Source organism: Mauremys reevesii, linkage group 1 (assembly GCF_016161935.1).
Source record: "Mauremys reevesii isolate NIE-2019 linkage group 1, ASM1616193v1, whole genome shotgun sequence".
NCBI classification, from domain to species: domain Eukaryota; kingdom Metazoa; phylum Chordata; order Testudines; family Geoemydidae; genus Mauremys; species Mauremys reevesii.
In genome coordinates, this window is record NC_052623.1 from 295309289 (window position 1) to 295324171 (window position 14883).

The 14883-nt window shown below is 41.7% G+C and overlaps 1 protein-coding gene across 8 annotated transcripts in view; it reads right to left on the reverse strand.

Moving 5' to 3' along the window:
• The window catches only part of CNOT2 (CCR4-NOT transcription complex subunit 2), a 144185-nt gene that overhangs the window by 103608 nt on the left and 25694 nt on the right, over positions 1–14883 (reverse strand). The window contains exon 1 of one of the 8 annotated variants that reach the window (XM_039500212.1): positions 12896–12913. The exons of the other annotated variants lie outside the window; for them this stretch is intronic. The gene's annotated coding sequence lies outside the window, so the exon portion shown is untranslated. Of the gene's footprint in view, positions 1–12895; positions 12914–14883 lie in introns of those variants that run through there. 8 annotated transcript variants of the gene reach the window in all.

Here is a 14883-nt window from a genome sequence, read left to right on the forward strand (position 1 = left end):
AAAGTTTCGCCAACAAAAAGCTCTGGTGTAGACAGTGCTATGTTGGCAGAAGTCTCCCACAGACATAGCTAGCACCGCTAGTTGGGGGTGGTTTAATTATTCCAGCAGGAGAGCTCTCTCCTACCAGCACAGAGCGGTTATACAGGAGACCTTACAGCATTGCAGCTGCAGTGGTACAGCTGTGCAGCTGTAAGGTCTGTACTGCAGATATAGCCTTAGAAAACAAGTCATCCTGGTCCTCAGAAAAGCAACCTGAAGAGCAGTAAGTGGTTGCAATAGCTTCTATTAGATTCAAATATAGAGTAAGCCAAAATACAAAAGATGAATCAGATGCTGAATCCGAAGGTTCCATATAGGATAAAGACAACTGGACAGTATTTTAGCATCTACAGAATAAAGTCATTGTCAATATAAAGGTGGGGGGGGGGGAGGACTACATTATGTCACCATCTTACATTAAAAACATTTCTGAAAGATTTTTCAATATTTGTGCCAACTTTCCTTTTTGCTCTTAAGATTTGATAATGAAAGTCAGTTTCACTTTTACTTATGCCTCAATGCAATGTTGACATCTGCATTTTTAATACAGAATAAGAACATTTAAATATCCCCGCCAAAAGTATTTCTTTCAAAGGCCTTTTTTCTGCATCCTCATCCATCAATCCAGATTGATGGATTGTTTCTTCTCTTCTGAGAACAAGCAGCAGTGAATCACAGAACCTTCATTTCTGGCATCTTCCTTCCCATTCAGTCATGCTCATGTACTGCTCAGCCCTAACAGAGATTCCGCAGTTTCCAACATAAAAATTTGTCAATGATTAACAGATAGCCTCAACAAATAACTATTGTTATAGCACATAGTTCAAGGATGAACTGTTTACACACAAAATGCAGATCAGAATAGGTAGCTGGAATATAAGAAAGTAAAGAAGCATCTGTGCAAGTAATAAGTTCTTTTACTCTCTGTTCACCAAAATATATACGATTGATAGCAAGCTCTGAGAGAAAGGGGCAGAATCTAGAAAGGAACAGATGTCATCATGAGGAACATCAATCTATACTGTTTGTGCAAGAAAGTAGGATGACCACAACGCTATCCTAAATACTACACCACTTGAAACATTTCCACCCAGCATAGTAATATTTACAGAACAGGCTCAGCAATGAAGGGGGAAAGGGTACCTCTTTGATTCTAAGACTCAGAGATATATAATAAAGTCTATCTGTTGCTGAGCATTCTTTAGAGACCCTTGACCTCAGAGAATAGAACAAAGATGTTCAGAGGATCTAAATTTTGGCCTAGACAAAAAGAAATTTAGGGCCTAGATTCAGAGAGAATACCAGAGTTTCTACTTGTCACAGGGTAGTTTAATAATACAATAAATCAGCTTTAATGACACTCATCTTAGGTCAATCTCAGATTATGAAAAAGGCAGGTATCTCCAATGACGGTACTCAGATTTATTCAATACTCTCAGACACATTCTGTTTCCCCTGCATTATACAATAGTCTAGAAGAGCTCTAAGTGATTATCAGTGGTCAGGACGCAACATTTGGCCCTTAAAGCAGGACACAGCTGATCAGATTTTGGAACAACTAAAATGATTTAGAAAACCACTTGTATTTCTGGAATCTAGGAATGAGCCAAAATAACTAGCCTTGAAATAGCATATTTATGGCTAGCTTGTTATTAAAGGTTGCTGCAACTTCTGCTATAATCACGAAGAACCTTCAGAAAAGGAGACAATAGCCCAAACTGGAACATCTAGTACTACAGATTTCGGTTCACTAGCATTCATACTAGATGGCAGGGGTACACTGGGATATCAAAATTGGCATCCTGAGGGTCCAAATTATACACAAAAGGAAGATCAAGAAAGGAAAGCAATCTGAACTCTGAACTTACTTGCTATTGGATGTCTCTCTTTTTAGTCATTTTAAGATTTAAAATTAACTTTTTTATATTTCATCTACATTTCAGGAGTGTGAATGCAATAAGAAACTTGTTCTCCATTCTGAAATATTCAACATCTACAAAGAAAAAGCAAGGAACTATTTTCACTTTATTTACAAGTTAATAAAAAATGGATCATTTTATTTTTAATCAGTTTGAACACCTCCCTAAAGTCAGCATCAACAATTCTCTGATTTTCTTCTTTTCTGTTTGATAAAAATATTTTGGTATTTATTTTGAATAGAGCTGATGTGTACATAGAGCCTTACGACAAAAATCTCTGTATTCATGCATGCATCCATCATCAGCGGATGACTACATAGTCCAAGAAAGGGGAAATTTGTCTTACCTGATTTCCCCCCCCCCCCCCAAGTGACCAAGTTCACCAATGTCCTCACTACTGATTTTTGTCCAGCTCAGCTGAAATGGTCATAAGACCATACAACCACGGGCTGAGCCTCAAGTAGGACACACCATTTCAACTCATTGCCAGAAGCCTAATTCCATAGTTAAACTTGCATACTGAGACTTTGCCCTAAAATATAACAGAATGCTATTTTTTAAAAACTTAACTATAATCATGAAAATTGCCTTCTTTCCCTTATCAGTTAAAGCAGGGTCAGACTGGTTGCAGCGATCTTTGAGAAGACATTACTAGAGGAAGTTCTAATCTCTCTTTTAAAAGCATATCCTCACAACAGGAAAATCATTAAATAAAAAAACTGGAAGAAATGGGAATCATATTAATCTAAAATACAAAAAAAAAAAATCTTTCTAGCACAGCATGCAGAACACTCCCTCCAAAATGCATAATTCAAGGTAAGGCCTTAGCTACACTGGCGCTTTACAGCGCTGCAACTTTCTCGGTCGGGGTGTGAAAAAACACCCCTCTGAGCGCAGCAAGTTACAGCGCTGTAAAGCGCCAGTGTAAACAATGCCCCAGCGCTGAGAGCGCAGCTCCCAGCGCTGTAAGCTAATCCCCTCTGGGAGGTGGAGTACCTGCAGCGCTGGGAGAGCTCTCTCCCAGCGCTGGCGCCGTGACCACACTCATACTTCAAAGCGCTGCCACAGGAGCGCTCCCACGGCAGCGCTTTGGAGTTTCGAGTGTAGCCAAGCCCTAAGCAATCTAATTGTATGTGCTTATGTCTCAGTAAATCACTTGCATAAAGCTAAAAGCTGTAAGGTAATTTTTAAAGGTAGGATTTTATAAGGTCAACCATAAAGGCTGAGGAGGTAGAATTTAACAGCAGTAAAGAGGTAGCTTCATGTTTCTGAGATTAGTTTGCAGATAACTGTCCAAATGTTGGCAGTCACATGAGAGAGGCAAAAGATGTTTAATACTGAGATGTGAATGGATGCATATCTAGCATTTACACGGTCCACAATGCTCATCCACTGTTATCTGATTGTAAGACTTTGCTGAACCAATGTTTTGAATTAAATATTTGTTGGATAAAGAGGAAGTGTGCCCAATACCCTAGATTTTGACAAAATTGTTTCCAAGCTTCATCCCTCAGAGAAATTCCCATTTCATATTTTTCCTCCCCTGGATAAATGGGTAACAGACAGCATTTAACTACTGTTAATAAACATTAGCCTGGGCATCTACTTGCTCTGGAGAAGGGAACCAAACTGAGCATTGCTTTAACAGCACATTCAGTTTTCAAGTTCAGAGAGAACTGAATCAGGGAAATAAAAATAAATTCTGAGAGAACACTGAAATGAATCCTTTCTTGATTAGCTCTGAAATTATCTAACGGTTTAAGAAATATGAGAAGTCTCCACATCCTCCTTCAACCTCAGAATGAAAAGAGAATTTAGTATCTACCCTCACAACAAGACAGAGAAAATAGTCACACACTCCAGGAACAGCAACCTTGAATTGTGGTCTTAATGCTGGATGGGGTTGCAAAACGTTTTCATACCATACAGGCCCCCATTATGATCACACTTCATTCATAGGCTAATGGGTTTTCACATGGTATCCCTTCTCAGGGCTTTTTTACACTGGCAATTTACAGCACTGCAACTTTCTTGCTCAGACACCCCCCTGAGCACAGCAAGTTTCAGCACTGTAAAATTCCAGTGTACCAGCTCCCAGCACTGGTAGCTATACCCTTTGTGGAGGTGGGGTTTTTTTTTTAAGAGTGCTGGGAGAACTCTCTCCCAGTGCTCTGCCAGGACTACACAAGCCACGTTAAAGCATTGCTGTTTAACATTGCCAGTGAAGACGTCCCCATAATTTCTCTGCTTTATCCTGTTTTCACTGATGTGTTAAATCAGCTGTTAACTGAGTCATGGATACATACCAAAATGATAGTTTGTTTCCCCCCACATGATGGCAAAACACTTTGTCCAAACTGGTGTTAAAATGTTTCTCTTAAATGTTCTATGTATTCTCCTTTGCCCATAAGGAATGATGTGTGTATGTACTGCCTTGACGTGATCCACTCTGTAAATCTGCATATTGTTGACTATTTTGTGTGTTGGAGCAGTTGGATCGTGTTGTTGTTTTACCATCTCTCCTTCATAGATGCACATTTTAATTCCACCAAGCTCTCTTCTCCCAAGATCTAATAATGTATGGTGGAATAAGAACTTTTGTTTTATAAAATTCAGATGCAACCAGCCTTTCAACTGACTAATAAAAAAATAGGAAAAAGCTGTAGACTAAATTACAGTAACTCAGTCATCCCGCTTAACGCTGTTTCGTTGTTACGTTGCTGATCAATTAGGGAACATACTCATTTAAAGTTGTGCAATGCTCCGCTCTTACGTTGTTTGGCTGCCTACTTTCTCCACAGCTGGCAGCCCCCCTCCCTCCCCCCAGCATCTCCCACCCACTGGCAGACCCCGCGGATCAGCGCCTTCCCCCTCCTCCTTCCCACAGCAATCAGATGGTTTGTGCGTTTTGGAGGCATGAGGGAGGGGGGCGGAGCGAGGACTCAGCACGCAGGCTCCCCCTCCCTCCCCTGCCTCCCGAATGCTGCAAGCCAGCTGATTGCCATGGGCAGAAGGTGGGGGCAGAGGGAGGGGAAGCCTGCGCCAAGTCCTCGCTCCTCCCCCCTCCCTCCTAAACGCTGCAAGCCAGCTGATTGCCATGGGCGGGGGGGGGAAGCTAGGACTCGGTGCGCCTCCCCCCTCCCTTCCCTGCCTCCCGAATGCGGCAAGCCAGCTGGCTTGCGGTGTTTAGAAGGGAGGAGAGGGAGGGGGGAGGAGTCAGGATGCAGCATGCAAAGTAAAGGGGGAGGAGGTGGGGCGGGAAGAGGCAGGTCAAGGGTGCGGGCTTGGGGGAAGGAGTGGAGTGGGCAGGTTGAGGGTTGAGCCCCCCACCCATGGTGCTTGCAGAGTAGGGGAAGCTGCCCTGGAACCTACCCCCCTCCACACACATTTATATTAATTCTTATGGGGAAATTGGATTCGCTTAACATCGTTTCACTTAACATCGCATTTTTCAGGAACATAACTACAATGTTAAGTGAGGAGTTACTGTATCTAGTTGAAAACTGATGCAAAATATTAATTTAGTTTTTGGGCCATACCTAAATTATCTTTAAATCTCCTCCCCCATCTACAGTGCATAGTGGCCCAATCTCATCCTTCCTCATTTCCCTTATAACTAAAACCAACAGAACAAAAAACCCTCATTATTTAATTTCCTTGGAAAGCATTAAATTCAGCTTGATTTTTAGCAATTCTCATGTTATTCATACATTTAACCTCCAAGATGCAGCATTTTTTGCTATCACTCCTTTTTTCCTTTCCATTCCCTATAGGATCTCTACTTACTGCTAATAACTTTATCTACTTGGGTGTGCAGCCTTTCCCAGTACACTTATCTCTTTTAGTAATGGTTATTCAAAAACAAACCATCAAATTTAGAGTTGCTAGATTGTAGCTTGACTACTAGTCCCCTAGACAGGCCAGGATATTCATTCAGATTTATAATAAAATATCTACAAAAGAAGCTATTGCATTCAATATAAACTTCATAAAAATGTTAGTACAGAATCTACAGTAACAAGGCCTGAGTTCATTTGTTCAGTACAATAAAGGAAACTTTAGGATTTGATTTATTTTTAATAAATGAAACAGTCAACAATATGGGAATCTAAGAAACAGCATATTCTAATTCTATCACTTCCCATGCTAGAATTGTTGGGTCACAGTCCACTGATTAGTAAAACTCTTCCTCAAATCTTTTACTATGTTAATAGATTGCAGTCTAGGATTATGATAAATATTTCCAATTTTCAATTCATTCAACTTCTTGTTTCGTAGATTTTTCTGATAGGCCAATATGCCTTTGGCTTTTAGGAAAGCCTTAAAAGCATTCAGGCCATATCATGCAATCAATTAAATTGAACTCACCATGGAAACTAACAAAAAGTTATGTTTAAAACAACACCGCAATTTTGCCCATTGCTTTTACTGAATTGTGAATTTGCCTCTGCTCACTTAACTATCACAGTGAATATTCTAACTCTTGGCACCTCTCTGTTATCTCAGGTAGGAAACTAAAGACAGAGTATCTGACATAAGTGTTATCTTTGAGGAAGTTATATCAACTGCTTTAATTGTAAAAAGGAAAAGGAGAAAAGATTTTATTTGCCTTCCACCAGAAGGAAGGAATTCCCCTCTAAGACTTTTGGATATGGAGGGTCCAAAGAATATTGCTTTTGTATTAGGTCTCCTGCTACTTACGGCAATTGTCATTTTATAACAAGTTTTATGGTTTGAGTGTCTCTTCATAAATGAAGGTTACTTCTAACCGAGATTCTTCAAGATAGCTCTGCATATTCACTTATGGGTACTGCCCCACTGTAGCGGGGTGGATCTCTGCTCTTGCCCTGAAGGGGTTGAGGGCGGCCCTGGGAGGGGGCTGTGGCTGGAGAAAGCAGCCTTTGGGCTGGGCTGATTGGGGAGGTGGCTGCGGCTGCGGCCGTGCCCGTGCCCCAAACCGAGCCACAGCGCCTTATAAGGCGGCCAGGGAAGCCAGAAGCTTAGACAGTCTCTCTCTGTATCCAGAGGGAGATGGGCCTGGCTACAGGGAGCTAGACTGGGTACCTGAGTGGAGCAGGGCTGGGGAAAGGCAGAGGAGCTGGGGAGCTCCAGCCTGGAAAGCCCCAGGCTGCCGCCTAGCAGAGGGCTAACAGGTACTGGGGGTTGCAGAGGCAGCCCAGGGGTAGGCCAAAGCAGCAGGTCCAAACCCTCCTTGCCAGTGATGAATAGGCTGATATTGCAGTCTGCCCCAGGACATGGGGCTAGACAATGACTGGCAGTAGCCATACACTGAGGCAAGGTGGGGATAGTGGGTGGGGGTTCCCTGAGAGGGGAGACCCTGAGAGAAAGGGGGTTACTGCCGGGGGGCAGCACCCCATGTAAAAGGGCACCAGGGTCCAGGGAGGGACTCGGGGCCAGAGAACAGGCGGATCACTGGCCTGCAGAGGGCGCTCCATGCTGGAAACCAAGCTAATTCCCCAGAGTCACCAGCAGGAGGCGCCGCAGGGGTGAGTCGGCCCGTTACACCCACCTTATGGTGCCTTGCATAGAACCTTCTTCTAGCAGTTTAAATTGGAGCACTCTCGCCCTCTCCTTCCCCTCAGTATCACTGATGTACTGAAGGTGAGGCTATATAGGAGGAGCAGCACCCTCCCCACCTCAGTTCCTTCCAGAGACACAGAATAAACAAGGGCTCAGAGAGTGGGGAAGACAGGTAGGAAGAGCAAATATGAAGAGCTACCTCGAAGAATCTCAGTTACAAGTTCATTTCTTCTTTGAGAGGCTCTGCATATTCTCACTTATGGGACAGACTGCTGACTAGTGCAAAAAAGTGACCCAGAGGCAGAAACAGAGCCCTAATTGAATAGACACTGCAGCACCACTTTACCAAATCCAGTGTCTGCTCTAGAGGCCAGATCCAAATAATATCACTTAGTGAAAGTGTGCACCTAAATTCAGGTTGCAGCCCTGCAAATTTCAACAATTGGTATCTGCCTAAAACAAGCAAAGTAAATAGTCACCACTCTTGTGGAATGTGGTCAAATCAAAGCAGGCACAGAACCTTTTTCTGGCATGTTACAGAATCATAGACTTTAAGGTCAGAAGGGACCATTATGGTCATCTAGTCTGACCTCCTGCACAACGCAGGCCACAGAATCTCACCCACCCACTCCTGTATCAAACCTATGTCTGAGCCATTGAAGTCCTCAAATCATGGTTTAAAGACTTCAAGGTGCAGAGAATCTTCCAGCAATACATTGTTTAATCCATAAAGATATAATCTGGCAGAAAACCATGTAACCATTCAATTGTTAGTGTAAAACAAATAAAAACAAACTCACTCGACAATCTACAAAAACCACTTAGTTCCATCTCAATAATTAGCAAGGGCCCTTCTTGCATCCACAGAATGTAGAATAGACTCCCTCTTATTAGAATGAGGTTTAGCGAAAATAAATTTGCAAATTAATAGTCTGATTAATGTGAAAAATCAGACACCATTTTAGGTAAGAGTCTGGGATCAAGTCTGAGAACTAATTTGTCTTTATGAAAAGAAGTGAAAGCTGGATCAGCTATAAAGGCATTTGATTCACTCACTTTGCTGACTGACATGTCACTATTGAAGGCTGTCTTGATAAGTGATAGAGAGTACACTCGGCCAAGAGTTCAAAGGACCATTTTACCAGCATGGTTAACACCAAATTGAGATCCCTAACAGAGGGACATACATTTGATAAACCTTTTAAATCGAACAATGAAAAAAAACAGTGATCTCCCATTAATTAAAAGTATAATATACTGAACTATCTGCCAAATGAACTTTTAACAATGAGTTATATAACCCTGGGATTAAGTATATGAAGTATTCCAGAACACAAGAAATGGAAATAGATTAAGGGGAAATCAGGTTTTTGCCCTCATCCCTCTCTGAAATCTGGTCCACTTGAAATGGTTACCATTTCTAGTGGACTGTTTTCTAGAGTTTTATTGTGTCCTGCACAAATAAAGAACATGACTGCTCAAAAGCAGACAGCGTCAAGGTCCAATCGCCCACACTCGTCAGGTGAAGAGACTGTGGGTCTGGATGAAAGACTTTGCTCTCCTGCTGAAACAGTAGGTCTGGTGTCAGAGGAAGACACACAAAGACTCCGCTGGACAACTGAAAGAGATGAATAAACCACCATTACCACAGCCAAACTGGGGCAATGAGAATCATTCAAGACCTGTCCTGGTGTATCTTTCTCGCTACCTTCTGGATCAATAGAAAGGCATACATGAAACCTTTCCTCCAGTGCAGTAGCACAGCATCAGGCAGGAACAGACTGTCCCTACCAGCTCTGGAACAGAAGAGGGGACACTTTTTGTTGGGCCTCATTGTGAACAGGTCCACCTCTGGTCCATCCCAGCTGGAGAATATGGTCTGAACCAACTGATCCTTTAGGGGCTATTAATGAACTCAGAGATGTCTCTGCTGAACCAATCTGCAACTACATTGTTTCCCCCTACCAGATGCAGGGCCACAGGGATAGACACCATAAAGGATACAACAATCTCATAGATTTACAGCCCCTGCACACAGGGGAGCAGAATGAGCAATCCCCTACTTGTTGATATAATACATTGCCAATGTATTGTCTGCCTCCACCTGCTTAAGCCTCCCTTGTAAGTGACAAAGAAATGACTTAAGGGTCAAATGAACCGCTCTGTTACAACACATTTATTTGCAGGGCTGTCTCTTGATAAGACCAATCTCCTTGAACTGTCATCTGATTCAAATAAGCCCCCGCTAACCCTTGTTGGATGCATCCAACATTACCATCAGAGACAGATCCTGGGGTTAAATTGTAAATCTCTGGGCAAATTTGTTCTTACTGACCACCATTTCAGGTAGGCTATGATGTTCTGAGGTATGGTGATAAACATATGGATGTTGTCCTGACATGTTCTGTTGACCTGAGATATCTAGCACTTCCTAGATCTCATTCTCTGACAAGCAAATGGCATCACGTAAGTAACGGCTGCCATCAGACCCTAGAAGTATTTCACTCTCTGAGTGGAACCCTACTGAATCTTTAATAGATTCTGGCTCATCTTGAGAAACCTATCATCTGATAGAAAAGCCCTGCCTTCCACAAAGTCCCTATAAAGGGAATCCATTGAGTAGGACAGATAACTGACCTGAAAAGAAATTAGTTGTAAAAAACAAAATGGCTTAACAGGTCCTCACGTACAGTGGTCTTCAATAGCCAAGGGTAAACAAAAATACCCTGATTTCTCAAATGAGCTGTCACCACAGAGAGGCATTTTGTAAACATTCTGGGTGCTGTGGAGGAGCCAAACGTAAGCAGGTTATATTGGAAATGGCATCCAGCCACCAAAATATGGAAGTATTGGTGATAAGCATTACAAATTGAAATATGAAAATACACATCCTTTAAATCAAGTCACAAATCAAGCCATAATCAATACCAAAGGGATTATGGAGGCCAAAGCCAATATATGGAACCAGGACTTCCAAATTTGTGTGTTTAAGTCCCTTAAGTCTAGTATTGGATAAACATATACTGTCTTCCTTCTGTAACAGGAATAAAAGCCATGACACCACAGGGATTCAGGGACTTCTTTGACTGCTTCTATCAGGAGCAATTTTTCTGCTTCTGCAAGAGAATAATCTCATGAGAGGGATTCTTGAAGAGGGAAATGGGGGGAGGAGCATCTTTCAAATTGTACATAGCCCCTTTCTATGGTCTCTATAACCCATTGGCTTGACATAATTAGTCTCCATGCATGATAAAATGAGCTAGCGTCTCTCCAAAGAAGGGGGCAGACTGACTGATTCTCAACTCTCAATAGTCTTGCCAAAATTGAGGCTTGCTGTTCCTTGACAAAGAAGCAGGTTATTTAGCCTTAGACTTCAGTTTTAAGGGACTCTTACTATGTTGACTCTGGAAGGCTGCTGATACCGTTGGCTTCTCTGATGATGAAAAATAAGATGAAGACTGGGAGCAGGGGCTCTGGTACTGGAAAAACAAACAAAGTAGGTCATCTCCTCCTAGCAGAGGAAGTCAGAATTTAGAGAGAAGGCTGCAACCTTATTTCCTTTAATTTTTCCAATAATCTGTCTTTTCACTGAAAAGGCCCTTCCCTTCAAAGGGGAGATCCTCCAAATTAATCTGTGTGTCTAGAGACAGGGAGGAAAAAACAAAACCATGTATGCCTTCTGATGGTCACAGGAGATGCCAATGCTCTGGCAACAGAGTCGGAAGTGTCAAGAGAGGCCCTGAGGGAATGCTGGGCTATATTTTGGCCCTCCACCAATATGGCATTTGGCAACCTTTGCTTGTCAGCTAACTCCTGTAAGGACAAATGTCATCTTTTCCTGTAAATGGAACGGGTAGAGGGACATGACCGCCAGATAATTTGCCACCCTAATACCAAGGAACAATGAAGAGAACACTTGTTTCACCAGTGAATCAATTATTTTCCTTTATCAGCTAGGGTGGAGTGCGACTGTCCAGATCTTGCCCTGTTACTGACAGCAGCCACTACCAGTGAATTTGGGCCCAGGTGAGTATGAAAGTAGGAAACCCCCTTAGAAGGTATCTAATTCAACTTATTAGCTTTCTTATAAACAGGTTGACAAGAAGCAGGCATGGCTCACACAGAGATAGCTGGCTATAGCAAATTATCCAAAAATGGGTAGTGATATTCTATTCCCTGAGGTAGGACCAAGGATATCCAACACCGAGTGAGAAGTCTCTTCCACAGGTACTGCAGGAAGATTTAAAGCGGACACCATATTATCCACCAAATTGTTAAACTGTGTAGCATCTTCAGAAGGAAAGATGGCAGAGGTTACCCCATGTGTTCATCCAATGCTAAATCAGGTTCATAGTCCATTTCCAAATACTCCTGCTCAAAGAGGGGAGCAACAACCTTGTCTGCTTCTTCAGACAACATTTCAGGCATCACAGTCTGTAATGATTACAGATCCAGAGGAGACAGATCTGAGCATCTCTGGATGGCCAGATTCTCATGCGGAGGGTAGTTGAAAAAATTCCTGAGCTGGCCCCCAGTAAAGCCATAGACTCTCTTCCCCTACAATTCTCCACACAACAAAACCTGAGGTTCAAGGCTTCTCCAGGTGGGAAGACCCAATTTGACAGGTCCCCTGAGGAAAGGTCCCATGACTCCATCCTCTAGAAGTAGATATCCTAGTGGCCACTACTAAAGCTAAGAGCTTCCCTTAATTTGGTAACCAGCCTCCAGCCAAAAAGGTACCCTGGAGTGATGAACCACTACTACCTTGGAGTGGAATCCCATATGAGCTGGGTTCTCTGAAAACAAAGACATGGAGAGATTTTGCCACAAGAGCAGTAAGGGAAGGGTGCAGAGCTAGGGGAGTGGACCCCTTACCGCATTCTCCTTGACAGGCAGAGAGCCCCCCCCCACCCCAAAAAAGTTATTTGCTTGTTCTTTATTACATATCTGTCAAACAACATTTGAATGGGTGTCTTCAAACAGGTTATTTTTTTAGGCAAATCCAATAGCTTACCATGGAGTTCTCTCTTCTGTGTTCCCTAAACCATTACAAAAGGGAGTTCTAAGACCAACTACTCTTCACCTACCCTCACAGACAACAAGGTTTCAAGCCCTGAACCTCTGCCTTCCATGGCTACCCCACAAGCAGCACCTTTTGACTTTCTGGGGAAGCCTTACATTTGACAGTCATCAAGGGATGACTATGTTCTACATGCCTATTCTCAAGCTGTCATTTGTAAAGGTCTTCACAGTTCAAGATATTTGCTTGGCAAAATATAAACATTTTAAACCAAACAACGAGATACAAATAATGGTAGAATGCACATGGAACTGGGGTTTCAAAATAATGTCTAAATTAACAGGGTCCTTTCGATTTCAGTATCACCTTTACTTACCTACCAGACCTTCAGATCAAGAACCTATGGGTCCTCTGCAACAGCTGATGACATCACAGCCATGTCTTTGCATTGTTCTAGATTGTTGTGAAGTGAATTTTAGCAGAAGAAACAAAACCTTAAACTAAGGACTTAGGTAAATTAAGGTGACACTACTTTGCAAATGTTTTATATTAAAATGTAAAAAAAGTATTTGTAATTGTCTGCTCTATGCCTATACTGATTGGGAATCCTAAATTGGACTTTTCCCACAGTAAAATATATAAGCACATATTTACTTTAGAGTTATGTGCTGGATGCCCAAAAAAATTCCCACAAATGTAGTAAAATTCTGGCTGTGCTAAAATGCTTTAACTTACATTTGAAAGTCCTTGAGAGCAAATCCTCCTCAAAGTGATTGCCAACTTCCCTGTGATATGCCTCAGCATGTGCTCCACTGATGATATCACACCCATCATTAATCAGGGTTGGAGAGCGGAAATTGCTTCAACCATATTTGCAAATCAAGTACAGACACACAAACTTCCCCAGAGCACATTAAAGAGGCATGTGAAAAACCTTTAGAATGTAATAAGGAAGAACATCATTCCCAAAGTCAAGCACTATTCGCTCCAATATAGATGGATGACTAGTGGGTGTTACTACCAGAATTAAGGCTAGTGGGGGGCTTGGCCTTCTAGCAGAGGGAAATTTGGTTCTTTGAAGAGGACTGCTCTTCAAGGACCTGCAAAACTAGAGGAAACAAGTTAAAATGTTAAGTGTGATGAAAGGTTGTGTTACCCTATTTATCGGGGAGATTCAGCATCTAATGTTGTTCAGCATAGCTCCACTTTTCAATTAGACATCTGCCTTCTTTCACAGGTAGACTTTTCTCTTAGCGCAAATTACGACAAGACATTCTGGTATTATGACCAAACATTACAGGATACAACAAGAGTGAAAAATAGTGCGACAGTAGTATGCAACAATCAAAGTAATTAATCTATGTATTCCATTTGATTGACACTACTAAAATTCATTTGTGCTGTTTTAATGAAGGCTGTGTAAGCACCTCTTCAGCTATTTATTTTCAGGGATTTAGAGCTCCATCATTAAGATTCCCATTGAACTGGAACTTAACTCACCACAGCTAAAACATTAAATGCCACTTTAAACTCAAATTTCAGCAACAGCACTTTACATTTAGATGTAAGTGAAAGTACACAAGGTTATATCAATTTCAGGCACCTTTCTACATTCATAAACTCCAACTGATTTTTAAAACTGAAGTTTGACACGCAGTGAAAAGAATCTTGGTTTTCTTTTAACCACTAAACAAAACTATAAAAATCAATTCATTCACCACTAAAATCAGCCATTTCTGAAATGGAATGTGGTAGCTGTTTATTGTGTAGTACTGCTGTGCACTGTTAGTTTTGGATGGGAAGTTGAGACAACTGTAATCAATTAAAACGTCAAAGAAAATTTAGAGAGAAAATATTATTGCGTAATTTAGTTAGGAAACAAGGGTTAACGCCAGGGATCTTGCCAAAGACATCTTAGGATCTTTAAAAAACAAGGTCAGAACCTTAATTTTACACCTCCCTACATTATGTTAGTTTGCTGGTATAGTATGGACCCCAAAAAAGCAAGCGCACCACCTATTAAATCATGAACATCACTTACTGTACAATGATGTTTTCACTGGAGTTTTGCATTCCAAATACTTATTATGCCTACTCCAGTTTATAGCTTTCAGATCTCAGCCAAAGTTGTTAAGGCTGCAGATTTTGTATATAAATACATTAAGTTGGATTTTTCGTATTTTTTAAATTATTTTTAATGTTTGCCGAACAAACTAAAACGAATACGAAACTCCACACTAACCAATATTTCATGTATATTGCACCCTTTAACCTAGAAAATCCAAAACACACTTCACAGAAGGTATGCCCAGATTGGAGCATGTAAAGGGACGGACCAAAGCGTTCAGAGGCAGTGTGTCTGAA